This window comes from Cynocephalus volans, chromosome 1 (genome assembly GCF_027409185.1).
Source record: "Cynocephalus volans isolate mCynVol1 chromosome 1, mCynVol1.pri, whole genome shotgun sequence".
Taxonomy (NCBI): Eukaryota; Metazoa; Chordata; class Mammalia; order Dermoptera; family Cynocephalidae; genus Cynocephalus; species Cynocephalus volans.
In genome coordinates, this window is record NC_084460.1 from 73,422,031 (window position 1) to 73,447,046 (window position 25,016).

A 25,016-nucleotide genomic window follows, 5' to 3' on the forward strand; every position below is an offset into this window, starting at 1 on the left:
TTTTAATATTTTTATATCCAACATTAAGCAGGTTGTAATAAAATAACAGATGGGGCTATGGTAGAAAAAAATTGAAATAAATTGTACTATCAGGAAACGTAACTTTGATATAACTTTCATCCCAGAGGTTTTGAGATGACCTCTTTAAACAAATTAAGTAGCTTGCTAATTTTAACTTGTGTGATAAGTGAAAAACATTTTGAAAGTTAAACTGAGTCAGGACTATGGAACAGGCTAGGAGCCGGCTGTCTTGTATATACGAAGATGCACGATGTACGTATCTAGGAAGAGGCCTTACTTTTAGGACTTTCTTCCTTTAGAAGTGGGGATGAAATTACACTGGCCTTACGCTCATCCTACACTTTGCTCCCCGCTGTGTGTCAAAACACATGCTGTATGGGAGTGTTGATCTGGACTACAGTACACACTGAAGTTATGAAATAAGACAAAGCTGATTGACCCACACAGGGCTTGATATTATGACCTTGGCCTCATTAGCACCCTGCACTTGAAGACTGATTAATCAGACTGAGACAACTAATTGAAACAGCACATTACTGAATAGCAACATATGTCAAGAACTCAAACAGATGTTCTAGCAGATACAAAGAAGGAGAAAACATAGCCTCTGCCCTACATGCGTTTATAGTCGATTTGTGGAAATTAATTACCTACACATAGCAATTGGACCTTAACAACAACAACAACAAAAATAATAATAACAACCAAGAGAAATGATTAGGTAAGAAAAGTGGTGGAGAGTATGGAGACTAAAATATTAACCTATAAATGATAGTGAGTCCTTACATTTTTTGAGTAAAGATGTGACATGGTGATTTTGGGTTTTTCAGAAGACTAATCTTATGATAGTTCATATGTTGGAGCGGGATGTGGGAAATAATATGAGGAGAATGCAGAAACTCAGGTATGAAGTTGATTGTATTGAAGTGAAAAGACAATAGATTTAAGAAGCATTACTAAGAAAGAAGCAGCCAGAAGTGAAAACCAATCAAATCTACGAGGGTGATGAGAAACAAGTTCTTATATGCATGTTCTTGGATATGCATCGGAAGGAGAAATTAAAAATTTGGTGATTGGCAGCTTTTGGAAAGGAAATAAAATTTAATTTAATTTAATTTAATTTTTTATGAGATTTTGTTTATGAAGTACTTGAAAGAAAAGTATAGCCTTAAATACTTACCTTACAAAGGAAGAAAGATGAATATGAGCTAAACACTCACCCTGAGACATTACAAAATCTACAGTAAATTCCAAGAAAGCATAAGAAGTTTTTTAAATAAGCAGAACTTTTTTTGAATATGGAAACATAATTGATTATATATATTCATGGGGTTTGGAGTTGAATACCAATAACTGTGTACAGTACGTGATGATCAAATCAGAATAATTAGTACACAAAACATAATCAATCTTTGTGACCCTTAACAAATTTCTTACTAATCCCCTCCCCCTCCTCCTTTCACATCTCTAATAACCACAGTTCTTTTATATCCTTTTGAAAGTTCACATATTATTATGATTTATTCTTTCTTTCTGTCCTTTTCTTTTTTCTTTTCCCTCCCTCCCTCCCTCCTTTCCTTCCTTCCTCTCCCACTTATAAGTGTGGACATGTGGTATTTCTCTTTCTGTGCCTGGCTTATTTCAGTTAACATAATTTTTTCAAGTTCATCCATGTTGCTACGAATGGCAGAATTTCATTCTTTTTTATGGCTGAGTAGTATTCCATTATGTATATATACCACATTTTAAAATTTCACTTAAACAGCCATGTATAAGAACTTACAAAGGAGAAATTAATACATTGTGATTGAAAACAACAGTGGACCATCTAAACCATATGTTGGGACTGAAAGTAACAGTGGAACATTCAAGCTTAGTAGGCTGCTGGATACATGAAAACAGTCTTGTAGAGAAGGCAGAAATGTAGATGTAGATTAGTTTGGCATGTGTTCATTAAATTAAATATCATAGATACTATATATAAGCATTAAATCATATATTTGGTATTAAGCTATGGGACTGAATAAATATTCCACTGTCTAGATATGTCATGATTTATTTATGCATTCACTTACTGATGAACTTCTTGATTGCTTCAAAGATTTGACAACTACTAATAAAGGTGCTATAAACATCTTTATGTAGGTGTTTGCATAGAAATAAGTTTTTAACTTCTTCAAATAAATAACAAATAGCATGATTTCTAGATCATAGTAAGAATATATTTAATTTTTGAGAAACCATCAAACTCTCTTCCAAAGTGGCTGCACCATTTTTCATTCACGCTAGGTTAAGTCTGTGGCTTGTTCTTTCATTTGCTTGACCATGTCTTTCACAGAGCAGAAGTTTTTGATTTTCATGAAGTTTAGCTTATTAATTTTTTTCTTTTATGAATTGAGCTCTTTTATGAATTGAACACATCACCAAACCCAAGGTCATCTAGGTTTTCACCTATGTTAGGGAACATTCCTAGGGCTACAAAGCAGAAAGGGGGAGAAAGGGGGAGGGGGAGGGAAATTGGGGGATAATTGGGTGGGGACAAGGGGTACAAAAGCAATTTCTGGTAATTTGTATTATGAATATTCATAATAAAAAATTAATAAATGGAGAAAAAAAGCCTATGTATTTCATTTGGGGGGGTGCTAATGTAAACAGTATTAATGTTTTTAATTTCAAATTCCACTTATTTACTGCTGCTATATAGGACAATGTTTGACTTTTTTGTAGTAACTTTGTACCCTGCAGTTCTGCTATAATTGCTTATTAGTTCCAAGAGGTTTTTTTGTCAATTCTTTTAGATTTTCTACATAGAGGATCATGTCATCTGCAAAGAAAGACACTTTTATTTTTTTCTTCCCAATATGTATTCCTTTTATTTCCTTTTCTTGTCTTATTGCATTAGCTAGGACTTCCAGTGTGATATTGAAAAGCAGTAGTGAGAGAGGACATCTTTGCTTTGTTTCTGAAAAAGTTTTTAATTTTGATGAAGTCTAGCTTATATATTTTAGTTGTTGTATGTGTTTTTGGTATCATATCTAAAAAATAATCCTTTGTCTAATCAAAGATCATGAAGATTTACTCCTTTACTTCCTTTAAATCATGAGGGATTCTTTTTAAGTGCTTTATATTTTAAATTCCTACATTTGGGTGTATGATCCACTTTGAGTTCACTAGGTAGATATGTCAGGTAAGGGTCTCTCCCCCCTCTTTGCATGTGAATATCAAGTTTTCCTTAACACCACCTGTTGAAAACACTATTCTTTCTCCCATTGAAAAGTCTCAGTGACCTTGTCAAAAATCAATTGTTCATATATGTAAGATTTTATTTGTAGACTTTTAATTTTATTTTATTCGTCTATATGTCTATCCATATGGCAGTACCACACTGTCTTGATATCTGAAGATTTGTATTATGTTTTGAATTCAAGATGTGTGGTAGTCCTCTAACTTTGTTCTTTTTCAGGATTGCTTTCATTATTATGGATTATTTGCATTTCCATATGAATCTTATGACAAGCTTATCAATTTCTACCAAAATTCATTTGCAATTTTGATACAGATTGCAATGGATTTGTGTATTAATTTAGGGTATATTGCCATTGTAACAATATTGTCTTCAAATGAGTAATCATGGAATGTCTTTCCACTTATTTAGATCTTCTTTAATTTCCTTCAATGATGCTTTCAAGCTTTCAATATACAGGTCTTGCACTTTTGCACTTTTATTGCTAAATTTATGTCTAAGCATGTCATTCGTTTTAATGCTTTTGTAAATGGAACTGTTTTTCTTAATTTCATTTTTGGATGGTTTATTGCTAGTATATGGAAATAGAATTGATTGTCATATGTTGAGCTTGTGTCCTGCCAAGTTACCAGGTGCATTTATTAGTTCTAATAGTCTACTACTGAATTAGTTACAATTTCCTACATATGAGATCATGTCATCTGCAAGCAGAGATCATTTTACTTCTTTCGTTCCAGTCTGGAAGGCTTTCACTTCTTTCTATTGCCTAATTGCTCTGGCTAGAAATGTCAATACAGTATTGAATAGTAGTGGTTAGAGTAGATGTACTTGTCTTATTCTCAGTATTAGGGGTAAAGCATTCAGTCTTTCCCCGTTAAGTATAATACTAGTTGATGGTTTTTCATAAATGGCCTTTATCAGATTGAGAAAGTTTCTTTCTATTCTTAGTTTGTTGAGTGATTTTATTATGAAATAGTATTGGATTTTGTCAAATGTTTCTTTCTGCATCTACTGACCTGATCACATAGGTTTTGTCCTTTATTCTATTAATTTAGTGTATTACATTTGTTGATTTGTGCATGTTGACCAACCTTGAATTCGTGAAGTTAATCCTACTTATTCGTGATTTGTAATGTTTTATTTTATAAATTAATGGGTTTGATTTGCTAACATTTTTGAGGATTTTTACATCTATATTCATAAAGGATATTGTTTCATAGGTTTTTCTCTTTTTCCTTGTGATGTCTTTGGTTTTGATATCAGGGTAATACTGGCCTCATAGGGCTAGTTGGGAAGTGTTCTCTTCTCCTCTGTGTTTTGGAAGAGTTCACAAAGGATTGATATTTATTCTTCTTTAGCATTTGATAGAAATCACCAGTGAAGAAATCTGGGCCAGATCTTTTCTTTGTTAGAAATTTTTTTTGATTTCTAATTCAATCACTTTAATTGTTATGTGCCTAGGCAGATTTTCTATTTATTCTTGAATCACTTTCTGTACTTTGTGATTTTTCTGAGTTTGCCCACTTCATCTATATTATTTATTTTGTTGGAATAACAATTTTTTAGTTGTTTTTATAATCATGTTTATTTCTGTAAGGTCTCTACTGACATCTCTTTCATTTCTGATTTTATTAATTCAGGCTTTCTTTCTTTTTTCTTGGTCAGTCTAGTTAAAGTTTTATCAATTCTTTTCATCATTTCAAAGAATAAGCTTTTGGTTCTTTTAACTTCTCTATTGTTTTCCTTTTCTTTATTTCATTTGCTTCCACTCTAATCATTATTATTTCTCTTCTTCTACTTGTTTTTGGCTTCATTTGCTCTTATTTTTCTGTTTTCTTAAGGTGGAAATATGATGGCATTGATTTGAAAACTTTATTATTTTTTGTAAGAGGTGATAACAGCTAGAAATTTCACTGTATCCCATAAGTTTTGGTTTTATTTTTATTCATGTCAAAGTATTTTTTTCAATTTTACTTGCGATTTTTTTTCTTTCAACCAGTTCATTTTTAGGACAGTTTTGTATCATTTCCATAGGAGAATTTGAAAGGCTCTGTCTTAGTCCATTTTCTGCCGAATACCCAAGACTGATAAATTTAAAAAGAACAGAAGTTATTTTGCTCATGGTTCTGGATGCTGAGAAGTCCAAGGGCATGGCAGCAGCTTCTGGCAAGGCCTTTTATACTGCTCATAACATGACAAAAACGTGAAAAGGCAAGGAAGCGTAGGTGAAAGAAGCCACAAGAGTGAACCAAGTTTGCTTTTGCAACAACCCACTCTCACGAGCACTCACTCAGCCCAGAGAGAATGGCATTCATACTCTCATGAAGGCTATGCCCTCATGACCCAATCACCTCTTAAGTGTCCCAGATCTTTATACTGTTCCATTGGTAATTAAGTTCCCAACACATGAGCTCTTGGGGGACACATTTAAACCATAGTAGGCTTCAATGTATTCCTCAGAATCCAGAAGTTCGTGCACATGTGCAGGGCTTGACCATGTGCCAAAAAGGCCTGAGAAGGCCCTACTCTCATTTCTGGCTAAAGTTGAGGCTCGGCAAAAGCAAAGAAGAGTTTTAAAGTGCTAGTGTTGAAGGCATTGTCCCAAGCCCTCCAAAAAGGTTGAGATACTTATCGATTCACAGCATTAAGAAACCTGTGTCTAAGCATTAGCTGACCACTAAGCTAATGGAGCAGTTTTCAGTGGGTGCACGTGACAATGAATACAGACCTCAAGAAGTATTACAGGAAAGTCACTAAACAAACAAACAGCAGCAATTATAGCAAACAACAGCAACAAATCCTCCGCGGGGGAGATCTGTTTTCCAGAGTTACCACATTATATTTTAAATGTTCAGTTCAGTTCTCAAAAAAATTATGATATATGCAAAGAAAAAGGAAAATATTGCCTGTATACAGTGGGGAATAGCAGTCAATAAAAACTACCTAGATATTTGATTTACTAGATAAAGACTTATACTATGCTACTGGAAATATAACAAAATTAAAATATAGCAAGTATGAAGAATTAAAGAAAGTATAACAATAATGTCTCACCAATAAAGAATATCCACAATAATAAAGAAAATATAAAAAGAATAACTAAATAGAAATTCTGGATTCGAAAAGCACAATAACTGACATAAAAACATTTACTAGTGGGACACAAAGGCAGATTTGAACTGACATAAGAAAAAAAAAGTGAACTTAAAAGATAAGTCAATTGTTTTTAGTTGTTTAAAACTGTTTCAAAGTGTCTCCTCCAGGAATCTTTCAGGCAGGTCAAACAGTGATAATTCTCTGGTGATAAGATTTTGGGGGAGCTCCAATCTCCTCTAGGCCCCTTTCACGGCTGCTAGTCTGGTTTTTATAGCTACTGTGGTTGCAAGACCGCTTATTTTCAAGTCTACCAAAAAGCTGGAAAGAAGGATGTGGGAATAGAGCAAGTTAAAATGTCAAGAAGCTCACTGTTCTTAAAGAGATTCAGCCATTGTTCTTAAAAAAAATGTTCCTTAGATCATTATAAACCTTGGATTAATTTCCGGATTTCTGGAAAGTTGACTCTGACAAGTTTTGCAATGATATAGAGAAACAGATGTTCAGAGGTTCTTAGTCACCATTCCAAAAGGACTTCTTAAGTTCAGGATTACTGATAGAACAATTGGGGCGTAATCTTTCCAGAGGGTTTTCTCTCAATAAAGATAGTGGGAATCTGGGAATGCCAGAAGATACAAAATAGAGAGCTGTCATGCATGCGATTGAAGCCAATTCAAAGAAAAGCAGTGCCAAGAGATGGAGGGAGGGTAACAGATGGAAACTGGAAACATTGTTGAAAGACTGAATTTAACTTTGTCTGAAACCAGCATACTCTGGACTTCTAAGTTTTGTGATCAGTACATTGCACTTGTTCTAAGCCAATTTGAGTCATTTCTGTTACATGGAAACAAAAATTCCAATTATTATAATAATATATTTTATAATCTCTCCTAAAACAAATCAGTATTAGGCTAATTTATTTTGGAAGATACCTGATGGCTCTCACGCTTTTTATTTGAGTTTGGTGGAATAGAGACAAATGAATTTTAATGAAAAGGAAATATGGGAGTTAAAAAAGTAAGTGGTATTTTCTATCCTGAGGGCCTTCACAATTTAACAGAGTAAATGCTGTATTTTATCAAATCTAGGACATCTTCAACTGTAGTAAATGTTTCTCAATTTCAGGAACATTAGTTATGGTAAAAATATGCATCTCAGTATCAATAAAATCTGCTTATAAAACTATGATTCCACATATATTATAATAGCTGTCGTAAGAGCGGTAAGAACGTTGTTTTAGGAAAGAAAGGCAGCATTGGGTTGAGAAAATCAACATGAAATAAATATCACCTGAATTTTTGAAAAATTGAAAGCTTTTCATAAGCAATTAGAAGGAAAGAAAGCACTGTAATGATGAAAACTGGGATAAGGCAAAATGCAAAGGATGGAAAGTCCAGCTCATGTTCAGAGAAAAGCAAGAAGGCATTCAGAAGCCACCAGAAGTATCAGAGAAGGAAAGTGACCTCATTACAAATGATCAGCTGGCAACAACAGGTAAGAATGGGTTCTAAGTGTTAGGTACTGGGAAATGAGTTACTTTTACGTAGTTTGGGTTTAAAAATGCCCGTAGAATGTCCACGGAGAATATGTCACAAGCTACTAGAAATATAATTAGAAATCATTCAAGGATGATGACATCAATTTAGGACAGCACTTTAAAGACTTAAGTTGAAGTGGAAAAATAGATAATGTAGTCAAAGAAAAAATGTACACAAAAGAAAGACCAAAAACAAAACCTTGAGAAACACCTACACTAAGTGTTATAAGACCGAAGAGAACCCAAAAGATAATTGAGAAACAATATGAAAAGAAGGAAGAGAACAAGAGGAGGGAAGTTGGAGAGAGTTGCAGCGTGAGCAACGATGTCAAATGTGCATGTCAGTCAGGTTAATGGCCGAGAAAGAAGCCATTCACCCTGTAGATAAAGGCACCGGTGACTTCTGCTAGAGCAAGTTCAGTAAAAGAAGAAAAACCATTTTAGACATTTTAGAACAAGGGAAATACAAGCCTTGAGAATCTCACTGAATAAGAAATAATGCCAGAACCTGAAACAGCATGTTTGACTCCTAATGGCTATACTAGATTTTGGATCACACTGTTCCCCCAAGATGTCTGGTTAAAAAAAATAAATAAATGAAAAGAATGCACAGGACGATGCAATGTCTTCTAATATCTACTTCAGCAAAGCCTCAAAATTGAAACCATAAATACAAGAAAAGCAAATGGTCGCATCTGCAAGCAGAGTAACACCTTCACCATACTTTACAAAGAAAGTCTCATCTAGTTTTATTTAACTTTACTCTGACTAGCATTATCCAAGATATAAGTGAATGACTTTGAAGTCTGAAGGGAAGATGGAAATATCAATATGAAAGAGATAGAATAACAAATGTGGGAGAGAATGCTGTGAACTCCAGTGCTCGTGAGTTAGGAGGAAGAACAAAGGCCCGGGGTCTGGGAAGCTGAGAGGTGGAGAGGCATGGGCAGCAGATGTCAGCTGTGTGTCATTGCACATTCCTCTGCAGCTTCAGAGGAAAAGGGGAGGAGATGTGGCAGGATCGGTATGTCACGTGACTAAATGTCTGCCTAAATGCCAATGGTTAAGAGCAGAAAAATCCACATAATGCTTTGGAATAAGAAGAAAGCACTCTAATAGCAGATTCTACTTCAGAGGATACATATTAATTCTGAGAGACTGTGTAAGAAAGAGATGACTTGACAGGAACCGACATTGGTTTTGTGAGCTGAAAATTACCTGCAAGACAAGATACAGAAAAGCTTTGTAAATCAGAAGTAGGATTCCTCTGCTCTTAAAATTATAGGTCACAGAAATATTTGATTTAACCAGTCTCTAATGGTGCCAGCCTGTCAGGCTGCAGATTACTTACATGAGTTGCTTACAATGCAAAATAATAACCCTGTTAAAATTAAGAAGGTTTAAAATGCATTTCTTTTTGATGGGATTAAGAAAGTCCTAATATTTAGAAAAAGGAAATTAATATTAATTCTCAGAGGAGACCAAATTGCTTTAAATATATTTAAATAACAAAAGAATTACTTTTATTTTTACCTAAGAATTTAGGTGAATGGTGTGTGAAAAAAAATTAATATTTGCAAGCATTTGATAAGTTTTAAAGGGATGTTGTTCCCTGCTCTTTATTAATATGCCAAGAGAATAATAGCAGAGGCCATGAAAAGAAGAAATAAGGAAGGAAAGAAGGAAGGAAGGGAGAAAGAAAGAGAAAAGAAAAACCAACACAGTGTCTACTGCCTTTTCAGAATATAAACTTATTATCTGTTTCATATGTCATTATCATTTCCTTTTAGGAATTCCAATAAAAATCTTTGTTGTTTATACTGTTGTCTTTGTACAGCGAAACAAAAAGATATTAGAACATTGTATGTGCTGTAGGGATTAGAAATGTTAAAGTCCCTAACCACATGTTTTCTGCACCCTACACTGCCTGAGTCAGCTGGTAATAAAAGAGTAGACAAGACAAACACTGAGGAATTGAATTCAGAGCAACCAATGTGAATAGTGCTTTCAACTCAAGACATCTATACCATGACAATCTATTATCTACCTACCTACCTGTATTATTAATGCAAGTAAAGACTTTTTTATTTTCTAAGTCCACTCATCTGAGTAATCAACTGAAAACTTTTTCAATTGAAAATGTTTGTTCCTGTGATGAGGACAACTCTTTCAGAGTACCAGAGTATAATTTAGATATTTAATAGTGACATATTTTTTAGGCCTATAGCAATGCTTGTCTTACTTTTTTGGACAAGAATCTCTAAAAACAGAAGAAGCCAATGTCTGCCCTAACCCCCAAATCATTATTTTTTAAATGCAAGCAATGTATTTTTTTAAAATGCAAGCTAGTTTTGTACTTTATTCTCATAACACATTTGAATCTGTTCTAATATAATTATTCTGTTTTAAATTACCTCCCACAGGGCCGAGCACGTGGCGCACTCGTGAGAGTGCGCAGCGACTCTCCCGCCGTGGGTTCGGATCCTATATAGGAATGGCTGGTGCGCTCACTGGCTGAGTGCCGGTCACGAAAAAGACAAAAAAAAAAATTACCTCCCACAGAGTGACATAAATGTTCCCATAAAACATGCCACTATTATACTACAGTTGCCAGTACCCAGAGCTACCCCAAGGTGTAAAGCAAGAAGAAAAATTTGAAAACAAGGCCCTGTAAGACTTACATAACTTTTCAAATAATTTAAAGATCTACAGCACAATATACCCAAGTATGGTATTTCACTGATTCTTTATGGACTTTTCTATAATGAAATATTTTTGTGGATGATAACACCAAGTTAAGAAAAAAAATAAAACCACATTTAAGGAGAATATGTGGGTCAACATTCCCTAAGTTAAATGATGAATGACATTTCTTCTACACAATAAAGTCTACTTAAATCATTAAACTGCCCAAACTAAAAGTAGACAAGCAGGAAGCATAATGTGCTGCAACTAACTTTGTGTCTTAATCTCAATGAAATGTTTATGCAGGGCTCCCTCTGTTGACTCCTCTGCGGTCTACATACATTTCTTAATGAAGGTCATGCAACTTTCCAACATTAAAGATGTGCAAAGATTCATTAGAAAATGTTTTCATTTATCCAAGCAGATCTTCCTCCCAAATTGATGATTAATGTCATTAATCAAGTGAACATTCCTCTGCAGATCTGTTGAATAGATATATCTGGAAGCAAATGTGCACTGCTTTTAACAAGAAAAAAAACCCCCCTCATATTCCTAGATAATAAAGATGAGGTATTTATTGTGCATATTAGGCATTTATGTTATCAGAAGAAATCCTTTTTAGCTGCGCTCTCCGTGGCGCACTCGGGAGAGTGCGGCGCTGGGAGCGCGGTGACGCTCCTGCCGCGGGTTCCGATCCTATATGAGAATGGCAGGTGCACTCACTGGCTGAGTGCCGGTCACAAAAGAGACAAAAAAAAAAAAAAAAGAAGAAATCCTTTTTAAATTATAGAAAATTTAATTTTAACAAACTCTGCTTTCCTGCTTTGGGGTAGTAATAGATTTTTGTGACTGAGAGTCATGTAAACAGAGGTTTTAAGTAAGAGGTTGACAGCCCAAGCATTGATGGGTGTTCTCCACCACGTTCCCTTACTTTTCTTTCCCTTTCGTTTTCTTCTTCTATTTGTCTACCCTGCTCTCCGCCTCACACTTTCCATTGCAAATTCGCCCTTTCCTTCTGGCCTCCTGTACTTTTCCAACTCATTGCATTCTCCCCTCCCTAGTTCTTAATCTTCCTCAGGGAAAGAGAAGACATCATTAGAAATATTCATTTCAAATTTTCCTATCAGTTCACAAATTTCTCCTTAAATAGTTCCGGTTTCCTTAACCTTTAATCCTCATATGGAATATTCAATTATTTTACCTTAGCAGTTGCTTATTTTCTCTAAAATCCGTCCCAGGGAGATTATGGTCCAACACACAGCGTGGTGAATGAATACTGGAGTTCCACACTCTGTTCCAGGTGCAGCTTAGCTGAATGGAAACTCCCAGAAGCTGGCCTCAGTAGTGGAGAGTTACTGTCCAGAGAGCTGGGGGAGGGGAGGAGAAGACCCTCATAAGGGGGTTGTCACTTGACACCACCCTGCTATTTTAGTTTCCACGGTTTTCTTCCCCATTTTAATTAGGTGAAAGTAATGAGCCTTTTGTTCTGCAGAATTGCTCTAAAAACTTCTTCAACAGGAGTCCTTCTGGCAGAGTAACATATGTTAATTCTACATATTCCAAATTCAACCAGCTATTTCTAGAAATGGGGCACAAATGGGATTTTATCTCCTATTATGTATTTAGTCCCTATTTCCTATCACCTGTAGTAATACATAGGCAATCCTGGAGGCCTTTTGCTGTAAAAATCCTGTACTGGAATAATCATATTGAGAAAAGGAAAAATGAAATCTAAATCTCTTTATTCCCATATAATCTTTAATACCGTTTGAGGATTGTACTGTGAGTTAGGTACAGGTGACATTAACATCCTCTAGATCTCTATTTTTGTGAACCCCCAGGTTAAATGAAACCCCATCTTAAATTCCAAACTTACACACTAGGCTCAGTTAAAACATCCTAGAACAGCACTTACTAAGTGCTATCTAGAGCCTCAGACACAGCATTTAAATTTCACTGTCACTTTCTTTTGTTTTGTTTTGGTTTTTTTGTTGTTATTCCACAGTGCTTAGTTAAGGCGCATGACACTTTAAACCATTTAAAATAGTGAAATCTCACAGTGATTTCATTTTAAATTCTTTTCCCTCCCTTATTCATTTGTAGCCCAAGGATTACAATGTTTTCAATGATAGATTGCTCTTCTGATTTTTGTCATTGGCTGCTTTGGACTTAAAACTATGTGATTCCACACATTTCACTTTGTACTCTTCTGACTGCTGTTATTAAGAAGTAATGTTCTCGGGAAATCTCCCATTGTAGCTCAGAGCCAATCATTACAGTTGAAAGCATCAAAGGCTTCAAATGATAATGTCGAAAGTGAATTACAGCTTTCAAAATAAATTATTATTGGGCTACACTACATTGTGGAAGCAGTATACTTTTCAATCAAGGATTTACAGTCACTTTCAATCACATTTTTTGAAAGATTTTCAAGATATTACCTTTACAAATATTTTCCAGAATTTCAGAGCTTCTGGATTTTTGCCATCCCTTCCCAAACATCAGTTGAACTACCTATGAAACCAATACAAGCAATAGCCTCAGATCTACACTACTGGTACTCTGGATTATAGTTATAACTCTTTGTTCAATGTGCATTAGTCACAAGGTTATTTTCTCTAAAATTTGGATTACTGGATATTACTATATTAACTCTGTTTTAATCACTACAAACCAGGTCATTGAGAACTCAATGAAAGGCAATAGAAGAGCTAACACAAAAATACTGACTGTTCTCCATTTTATCTTGGCGCCTGCATAATCTTTCACTTGTGTTGTTTTTGAGAACCAGGATGCTTCAAACTAATTATCGGTAAAAGGAAAGCAAAGCTAATTGAACATAAAGGGTTACATGCCTGAGACAGTTGACCCTCAAGAATCTCTTCAAGTCTTGGGTTTGTCATGGACCATCTATATAGGTCCATGAATTTTATCAAAAATAGGGACTATGCTATGGATAGGTTATGAACCTCAGCTGGGCAGGTTGTATTCACTATCAATTAATGACCACTACACTCTAATCAATACTACTCACTGCTTAGTAACCTTATCAGTTTGTTTTTCCTCTCTTCAAACCTATAATTTCATACCTTCTTCATTTTTCTGTATATTCGACTTCCCTTCATCTCCTTATACTAAAAAAAAAAAACCCTTGCAACATTCTTCATCAAGAAAAATAAAAAAAGATATGATACATCTTTCATCTTTCCATTGCACAAAACTAGTTGAATTTGCATTTGTTTTCTCTTTTCTAATTAGAATGGAGAGACTGACTGTAACCTAAACTCCTTCCGCTACTGTCTTCACTGAGTCCTCCTTTTGTTAGTCATCCCTGTCTGAAGCTCTTCAACTTTTAGTCTATATCCTGCTGTATCCTGCATTCTTGTTATTAGTGTCAACACTTAGTATATTTTGTTTTTAAAAAAACCTCTTGATCATTTTCCAGCTGTTTTGCTACCTCTCTCTCACCTTAAAACTAGAGTTTTCCAGTAAAACATTCACTATTTTTTATTAAATTTTAAAATTATTATTAGCATACTCATTCTTACAAATCGTGATATTTCTTTATGCCCTTTACCCAACCTATCACTTCCCAAACCTCCTCCTTCCCTCTCACTGCCCCTATCTGTAGCATCCTTAGGTTCTTTCTCTCCTTCTGAAAGTTCAACATATTGTTGCGGTCTTTTCTTTTTTTCTTTCCTTCATTCCTTCCTTCTTCCTTCCTTCCCTCCCCTTTTCTCCCTCCCTTCCTTCCTTCCTAGCAGCCAGTTATGAGTAAGAACATGCAGCATTTCTGTTGTCTGGCTTATTTCACTTAGGGATTGATATCCAGAATATACAAAAAACTCAAATGACTAGACAGTAAAAAAACAAATAACTCAATTAAAAAATGGGCAAAGGAGATGAATAGACATTTTTCAAAGGAAGACATGCAAATGGCCAACAGGTACATGAAAAAATGCTCAACATCACTAATCATCAGAAAAATGCAGATCAAAACCACATTGAGATATCATCTCACCACAATTAGACTGGCTATTATTAAAAAGACCAAGAATAACAAATACTGGCAAGGATGCAGAGAAAGGGAAACTCTTCTGCACTGTTGCTGGGACTGTTCACTATCTTATCCTCATCACTCTATATTCATTTTTCAGGCCCTTCCAATATGGTTCCACTCCCAGTACATCATGAGACTGCCTGCTCTTGCTAAGGATGAAAATAATCTTTATGTTGCTTAACCCATAGTTGTTTTTTAGTCCTCACCTTATTTGAGTCCTGTATTAATTTCTTAGGGCTGCTGTAACAAATCACAAACTGGCTGACTTAAAATGACAGAAATGTATTCTCTCACAGTTTAGGAAGCTAAGAGTCTCAAATCAAAGTGTCGGCAAGGTTGGGTCCTTCTGCAGGCTTGAGGGAGAAATCATCCCAAGCCTCCGTCCTAGCTTCTGCGGTTCTTAGCAAGCTGTAGCTGCATTACTCCAATCTCTGCCTCTATCTTCACATGGCTTCTTCTGTATTTTTGTGTTCATTCTTCTCTTCCTACAAGGATGGCAGTTATAGGAGTTAGTGCTCACCAAAATCCACTATGACCTCACCTTAATTGATTACATCGACGAAGACCCTATTTCCAAATAAGGTCACATTTACAAGTATAGGGAGGTTGCAACTTAAACATATTTTTTAAAGGACACGATTCAACTCAGTAAAACTTCTTAAGAGCATTCAACAAATTTGAAGCTCTTCTTGAATTGTACTTCTCTTTACTGCCTTCTAGAGCACCATACTCACCTGGTTTTCTTCCTGGCTACTTTTCAGTTTCAGTTAGGGATTTATTCTTCATCCGACCTCTATATTTTGGAGCTCTTCAATGTTCCACCCTGGGCCTTCTTCTCTTCTTCTATACTCATTTCCTTGACAATCAAATCTATCCCTGAATTTAAAAAGATCTCAAATTTGTACCTTTATCCAGTTATCTATTCTGAGCTTCAGACTATTCTTCACAGCTGCCTATATGGCCTCTTTATGCAATGAGCTATGATATTTCTAAACTTCCCTGATTTTCTACCCAAATTTGTTCCTTCTCATATCTTTGATTTTTCAATAAATTAACCTTCCATTCACTCAGAATGGAATGGAGTGCTGGAAATCGTAGAGTAGTTGACCTCACCCTTTTCATTAGCTCTTTTGCAACCCATCACAACTAATGACCATGTTATGTTGCTTCAAACTTTAATATACATTTCAATTCCTTTCATTTCCCTCCATTTCCCCCTGGCATCAATTTAGTCCAAGCCACAGCATTTTTCATGTGGAGGATGGAAAAACCTTGCTAAATGATTTCACTCTCTGCATTTTTATGATCTTCCAATCCATTCTTTTTATAAAAGTCAGCTTAAACTTTGAAAAAATGTAACAGAATATTTAAGAATCCTGGCTTAAAATCTTTCAAAGATTTTTTAATTCTTTAGGATAAAATTCCGCACATTTTTATGATCTTCATGAGTTTGCTCTTGCCAACTTCTCCATCCTCATCCCTCATCTGTTTATAGGACTTGCTCACCATATTCTGACTTCTTTCAGTTCCTCATAAATACAAGGTATATCATGTCTTTCCCACATGCCCTGCAGCATTCTTTTTTCTTATTTTTCATCGCCTAACTTCTATTTCATCTTTATTGACTTAAATATCACTTTCTTAGCAAGGTATTTCCTACTCATGGAAATGCTACCCTTATTGAATTAGTCTGTTACACTGTCTCGTGTAATCTGATACTTTTCCTCAGAGTATTTATCATAGTTTGTAGTTATATATTTTTATACTTCATACTTCTAGTTTTGTTATATCTTACACTGGTTAAATATTAAGGGAAAGTTTAAATTGGATTTCAAATCAGAATAGCATAATTCCAGTTTTAAAGCTATGATTATTTAACTTGAGCAGGATGCTTAACTTAGGTTCTTACTGTTCTTATCTGAAAAAATTACTTATTTGGACAAAGTGGTTTCCCAAATTAAGTTGTGCCTCAGCGATTGTACCATTCTATGATGCTATGAATATTTTTGAAACGTCAACCATTTTCCCACTATGTTTGGGCTTCTAATGAACACTTGAGATATGAGCATTCTCAAAACTGGCATATTCAGTAGCTTTTTATGACTACAACGATAAGGGTATGCATGTATTAATAACTGGTCTTTATTTGTAAGGCTGGACCTTAGAAAATTCGAAGTCTATGCTTCATAAAAGTCACTTTATACTTCTCCATTTTTTCTTCTTCATTTTCAACTGCAAACCCATGTACCCTATGCTCTCTGCTCATCCCCAAACTATTCAGGGCCAACTAGAATACTTTCATAAGACTTGTATATTTCTGAGAAGCTCATCATTGTCAATCTTTTCTCACCCCAAAAGACATTTTTTCCCTTAGATTTCTATTTCCCTAAGATCTCATTTTGTCACAAATTTTCTCTTTCTAAATAAAGTCAGCTAACGCAATGAACTAATACATGCTGGGTGAGTAGATTCTAAAGGTAATGTGTTACTCTTTCTAAACAAGATGTTTATATTAGATGAATATATTTATTTGTCCATATTCAATTTCAGCAATAAACTATGTTAATTTAAATGCTGAAGATGTCATACCTTTTCTTTATTACATTTTATATATTAATTTGGTCATTTATAAGTGTATTATTTGATTTATATTTTATACATAAATATACAATATTTTAATTATAAATATTTTAGAATTCCTTACAAACTTAGATACACTGAAAAAAATTAAACTGTTAAGAGTGACGTAAATCCTAAATTAAATATTTAGAGATGTTTATAGATAATATTTTTATTTCTGTTTAAAAACAAAATTTTGCCATTAGTAGTAAGTAACATACAGTAACATACAGTATCATGTTTTTTTTTTTTTTTTTTTTTGTGACTGGTAAGGGGATCGCAACCCTTGGCTTGGTGTTGACCACACTGCGCTTAGCCAGTGAGCGCACGGGCCATCCCTATATAGGATCTGAACCTGCGGCCTCAGCACTCCCAGAGCCGCACTCTCCCGAGTGAGCCATGGGTTCGGCCCCGTGTTTTTAATAGCATAGATTTAAAAAGCATAAGGTGATTGTTGCTAAATAAAAAGATTATTGTATTGTCATATCTCTTTTTCAAGAAGACATTTTTTAGCACAGTCTCCATTCTTTGCCTTTAAACATACTACAATTTAAACCACGTAAATGCATTGTATCCTAATCTTTAATTGGTATCTCCTTTTAAATTCTAGCTGTTAACAATGACACTTATTAACTATTATGTAAATCTTTTCTTTAAAATTTTTTTTTCATGCACCACATCCGTTGGTTTGTCAATGTAATTGAGACATAGATTACCAAAAAAAAAAAAAAAAGAGAGAGATTGAAGAAGAAAAAATTCTGTTTGGTTGCTATATGTGAGCAAAGAAATTAATTAGGCATTCCTCTTTATTTAAGAGATATATCAGTACATAGAGTCACAGTCTGCCCTCATTTAATCTTTTCATTTGTGATACTCCATATTACATGAGAACACATCCATTTGAATCTCTTTAATATTCATGATCCTCTCACCAGCCTCAGCAAAAGAGCTAAAGCATTTGATAGCAATCTGAGGAACCTGATTAACAATGTACTAATCATCAGTACCATTGACCTGATTCAAAAATGTTTTCAATTCACCCATTACTTTTATAACCAAAGATGATTGCATTACTTTACCATTTTTTTATTTAAATAAAACCCCATGAGCTGAAAATATCAAGCTATTTCTACTAAATGCACCTTGCAACCAATTTAATTTATTTTTAAGCTAAGTTCTAAAGTGACCTATAATAACCAATTAGTACTTGAACATAGGAAACCAGAGCATAAGTGGTCTGTAGTAAAATCAGTTCACTTTGACTTCACATCACTAAATGTTAAATTGTGCCAAGGAATTAATTTTGCAATAAATTGTTATTGTTGTTACAAAAATCCAACTAAAGGATATTACTAGGAGTAATTATCCATATATCAAAATGCATTCAATGTAGAGTGTGAGCTATAATTACCCCCAAAATTGCTGATCATTCAAATGTTAATTTTAGGATTTCATTTTTATAGACATAACATTTAAAAAAAAAATTTCAGGAACTTATCTTTAAATGCATCCTTAAAATATAGTACTGATATAGTAAATTTAATAATTGCAACATATAAACATATACCAGTCAATTGCTTTTGAATTCACATATTACATATCAGTTTTAGGTTAATACAACATGATAGAGTGATCTAGAGGTAAAACAAGTTGCCTTCTGTGCCAAAATGTTACTGAGAACTGGGTTCATTGGTGAGCTTGTGCAGGATCATATATTTTTAGAAAGAAGATAGTATCATGAAATTGAATACATCTGAGAAAAATAACAATATTCTCCAGATAGATTGAAACATATCTTCATATTAACAGGTCCAAAATGATAAAGAGTTTGGCTATTTCTTATGCGCATCCTTTTCTACTTTTTCAAATATCAAACTATATTTAATATCATATGCAGTAGCACACCTGCTGCAAAGTGTTTTAAATCATGATTTTGCATTAGTTCAACATATTTTTATTCTCCACTTCATTTTTTTCCCTGATTTGGTTACAAGGACAGTTTAGACATCATTTAATATATTTAGAATAGCATGTATTTTTTAAAAATCATGATTCAGGGTGGCAAACTATTGAGAACACTATTATAATAGATTCTAGTTTGTTTAAATGTATAGTTTAGCTTTGAGAGTTAGAATTGAACTTTTCAAATAAATTATTTTATTGCTTCTCTGGGAAGTCCTATATGTAATTGCATAAAAGTAAATAGAATAAAATACTTAGTGAAGCAGATAATGTCTCTGTACTAATCAGGACCTGGCATTTCTGGGAATCATGCACTTTGAGTCTATGTGGACTGAATTTAAGAAATCAAATACACCCAATTTAAGTGATTACTGTTAAGGTTATCTTTTCTTCTATTTCCAACTCAGTTACTTAAAATGAAAATCTCATGATTTATAAATCTCAGTTTATAAATACTAATAATAACATTAAATATTTTAAAATTTATAATTAGGAGAAGACTAATTATTACTAACGGCTTTTTTAATTAAAAATTTTTAATAACAAATATTGAACTTTAATAGTAATGCTTATAAAACAATACATATTTTACCTTCTGAAAAGGAGCTAATCTATAGGAGGGTTAATTTCCTTATATAATTGGATCTTCCATGTATAACAATTTTAATTCTTATTTAAAAGTATGATTCTACCTTTGAAAAAATTTCCTGGACAGAACATGTTTGTGAATAGTTAGTAAAATGAAGATTATAAAAGCATTAGGACTATATTCTGCCCCTTTAAATATTAAATAAAGGTCTGGTAACTGGACATTACAGATGTAACAGTAGATAAATTTCTTCTTTATTTTCACATTATTTTATCGATAATAGCTAAAGATTTCTTAAGAAGATATGAAAAATATTATGCAAGTAACTCAATAAAGTTTTCATATTTTCCTACAATTGAACTATGCTATTTTTACTATGTGTAAATGGCAAAACCAAATAAAATGTTTTGATAAAAACTCTTATTTTAACATGAGTAAAAGCTGGGAAAAGCAGATAAACATTTTGTGAAAGATGCTTCTAAATAATTAAAATGGCTTAGCAATCTAAGCCTCCTTGGTTTTCTCAAAATTGTTTTTCCATAATAGATAACTGTTTTGTGGATGATAAACCAAATTATAAATTTGGGATAAGTGCTTGGTATAAAAAGTCCCTAAATACTATGTGCAAAGAGCTCTGTAAAGGATCTGCCATTGAATTGCTCTCATGGTCAAATGATTTGTGATATTAATCAAGTGGAGTAAAAAACTAAAAATCTAGGTGAGTTAAAAAAGAAAAAAGAAATTCCAAATAGTCTAGCAGAATCTTTTATTCTTAATGAAAAATGAAGTTGTCAAAGCTAAAATGGAATATTGGGGTTCCAACAAGTAAACAGCTATTCCTCCTGCTTTTGCTTTCAAAATGTCCACAAACACAATACACACAATTTACACACACATATATGTAAATGAGCATTAATGAAAGGACTAACATTCTCCTTTTATGTAAAAGGATGAAAACCATCTACTGCTGGACATGAACTGATATCACATATATATCAATTATGTCTTGAAATTTCCAATTGGTTAATCATGTCTTGAAAGTTCCATATTGTCCCGGTAGTAAAAATATCTCATATCAACACCCAGACCAAAGGGGGAAAAAAAGGACTTCTGAGTAAATCAAACCCCACCCCCCCAAAAAAAAGGAAAGAAAAGAAAAAGAGGCTCAAATGTATTTTTCTGGCATTAAGAACAAATATTGACACAAAATGAAATATAAGTTGATCTCCATAGAGGAGAAATAATATGTGTAGCAATTTCTATAATTATTACTTGTCTGGAATTTTTTTTATATAAATCTCTTTAGATTATAATTCAAATTATTCTTCTGAAGATGAATATGCTCTTGAACCCACTGACAAGGTAATTCAGAACTCTGAGCTGTTCTGGAAGAACACTGGACATGTCTTTTCTGGACATGTTTTTTCAACCTGTATGTATGGAGATGATAGCTACATTACTCTTAAAGGCATGATTAATAGCGTCCATTTGTGATAACTGAAACAACCTTCTGTAAATAGAAATTTTTAGTTTTAAACATCTTTGGGGGCATTCAGTTAAATACAACATAACAGTTTATAATTAGTCTGACATTTCTAGACACAATTAACTTGCAGATTCAAATACTTGATTTACATATATAAATATCATCATGCACTGACAATTCATAATCTTCCCTTGGAAAATGTAACTCCATCACAAGTCATTCTCAGGTGGATATTCATTTAATTTTTTTATGGCTACATACACACACACATTCATGACATTCAGGTAATCTTTTCTTAATCACTAAAAAATATTGGTAAGCAATAGGTTTTTTGTCCAGTTGTCTTACAGACCTTATATGACTTTAAGATACAAAAACAAATTCTTCAGATCTCTGATTGTGAAGAAAATTTATCAAATTAATTTTATATTATAAATTCCTTTTACACATTTTCTGCTTTTTAAAAATTTCTTCACAGAATGCACTCTCAGTTTATATGTTAGATCTTTTAAAATCTAATATTAAGAAGTCTCCTGTAAATGAAGACAGAGAAGTTGTCTTCATTATGGCAGTGAAGATGTACAATCAAACTACAAGGTCATTAGTCAAATCCTAGAATATAAATTTATTTAATGAAATGAATATTTGGCAGAAAAATATATGTGATGCTCTGTATACTACATTATCAATAGTCTGACATTATTTAGAGTCGTATTTACATTTCTCTTTTTTATTAAATATACAAACAGTAGATGGAAATATCTTACCTGAGAGTACATGAGTCAGAGTAGGGAGGGAAAAGATCAAATAAACTATAAAAATAAAACCACAATTCATATGGATGTGTTGAAATATACACTCTCAGTAACTGATATAAAAAAGGCATGCATATCTTTAAAGAGGTATTGAGTATAAACCATTTGTTTTCCATTATTTTAAGAAAATGTTGCTTAAATGAGGGTATTTTTGTACCATAAAATGTTTAAATTGAATAGATTTAATTTTAGGTCCAGTCAAATGTGTAGCTGTCAAGCATGTAATGCTGAAATACAGTGCCTTAAGAAATGCTATTTTAGTACTGTTTGCCTCTTAAATTCTAACATTCTGTGTATCTATTTGTCTAGCCGCCATCAAGGAGACTATTGTAGCTGGAGGCGCTGGAATGAAGACGACTGAAGGGCTACATCATGTCAAACCCTCAAGTAGGAATTATTGCCTTTCTTGCCTCAGTTCCCAGCTGTATTATGTCACCAAATCACATCACAGTGTAATCAAAGATGAATAAAATATTTTTTTTCTTTACCTTAAATGCTTTTTCTGTCAATTACAATCAAAGGACATGATTTCAGGTCTGTCAGTTTGTGAGGCTCTTTTCTACTGATGACTAAAGCTGTAATCTGCTAAATATAAAATGAATCAGAAAAGTCTTAGAATGATTTTGCTATTAAGAAGAATTTTTTTTCCCTCGCATGCGGACAGAAAAGTAATTGGTCTTTAAAGTATAAAATCAAAGATGTTTTTTAAAAAATGACCGCTTTGGTTTTCTTCCTTTTATGCTCCCTTTTCCTGCTTTAACTCTAAATCTTTCGTTGAAACACCGGTTTGTTTTTCTGAGAAAATATACATAGTATTCTAATCAAAACTGCAAAGTATACATAGCATTCTAATCAAAACTGCACGGCTCTTTGTAAATATTTTTTTAGCCCGTTGTTTTCAAACATCCGTTAACTTTCTTGCCATATTACTGCCAATTAGGTACCCTGTAATATTAGCAGTAATTCTGCTAAAACTCCAACTTCTAGGAAGGTTTCTGGTTTGATTACATTATTAACCATAATCAAAAACATTTTCCCGGAATGATTTTAGCTTGGTAGTTGAGATTGCTTCCTTTGATCTCCTTAGTGTTATTTTACGATAGGTTGCTCCTCATTTACACTACAAATGCTGGCAAAAATGAAAGTGGAATCTCTGCTAGCAATGCCTGATAAAATAAAATAACTGGTTCAGCAGTCACTGCCAGAAGCTTTTATTGATGAAAATCAGGTTGTGTATAATGGGGGAAAAAAAGCTTAGAAGGTAAATGTTTGCTATTGTGAGAAGCTTTGTATAACTTGTCATGAACTTTGGTCTCATTCCTCAATTAAATTTATCTTATATTTGTATTTAATATTACTTGAGCTTTTATTTGTGCAATAAAGACATTTTTTTGTGTGCCACACCAAATATCATTCTTAGGTGCTAATTTACAAAATTACTCTTCGGAAATATAAGAATATAGATGCCATGCATATAATCTTAAATTATTACCTCCAGAATTTCTTATAAAATCCCCTAGTTCTATCATTCTTCTTTCTCTTCCATTACTTTTTATTTGCCAAAGTGAGAAATACATAATTAGTTTTGATGCCATGTTGTCTTAAGATGTTTCTATTCTTTAGGGCGAGAAAGAGGAAATCACAGACACCTGTTATCCATTATTTCCCTTTCATTCACCATACACAAATACACACATGCGCGCACATACACAGATGCATGCGTGTATGCTCACACAAATGGAAATACCAGACTGAAAATCAGTATGATTTCAAGACCTGCATATAATCTGATAATAAATACAAATATTCAGTGCCATACTTCATATGCCAGTAAATTCAAATCATCTGAACTAATATAACATACACTAAGAAACAGACTCAAGTTTTTTCAAAGTATTTTGATCAACAAATGAGAGTTTGCCCAATGCATTACAGAAGAAACGACTGACAGAAACCGTCGAAAGACAGAGTTCTGCTTGATGTCATCCCTGGCTGCGGTGATCTTGAATTTAACCTCACAGAATTTTAGTTTCCACATATACGTACCCTTAAAACAGGAAGAGAATCATATTCCTGTTAGTGACCCCACTAGTTCCAAAAGCTAGAGAAATCATACACTAATAGAACCACAGAAATCTTGTATGTAACCAGGTGCAACCCCCGTCCTCATTTTTCAAATGAAGAAATTAAAGGGCTAAGACCACCACTCCATGCGAGGAGAAAGCTCTTACTAAGCAGGCCTAGAATCAAGGATCTCTGAGGCCAGATGACTGTCTGAACAGGTGTAGCAACAAGTTTCACACCCAAATAAAAGTATCCAGAAAGATGACAATGATTACATTTCTTTTTAAGTAAACTTTAAGTACATAATTAATATCTGAATAAACTATTCTTGAGAAACAAAACATTTCTTACAAGGCTAAAATACTTTTAGCTACCAACTCAAATTTCAATCTCCTTCATTCAACTCAACTCCATCCCATAAAAAAGAAAATAAAAACTGCATTAGAATGTTTTGTTTCCTTCGAGATGTTTTAGATGAGTTGATATACAAATGAGGGTACTTCAAAAAGTTCATGGAGGGCCTGCCCGTGGCTCACTCGGGAGAGTGCGGTGCTGATAACACCAAGGCCACAGGTTCGGATCCTATATAGGGATGGCTGGTAGGCTCACTTGGGAGAGCGTGGTGCTGACAAAAAGTTCATGGAAATATTCATATTATCTTTTAATTTTACTTTCCACAACTTTTTGACGTACCCTCATATGTATGTACCCATTGGGAGGGGATCTGAATGCGATCTCAAACTCAGGCAGTCCTAACGGGATTGAAGCCCAACATTAATGCTAATGTTTACGGCCTGATGGTAAGCATAGGACACACCATCTTGACAGGAAGTCTTTGGCA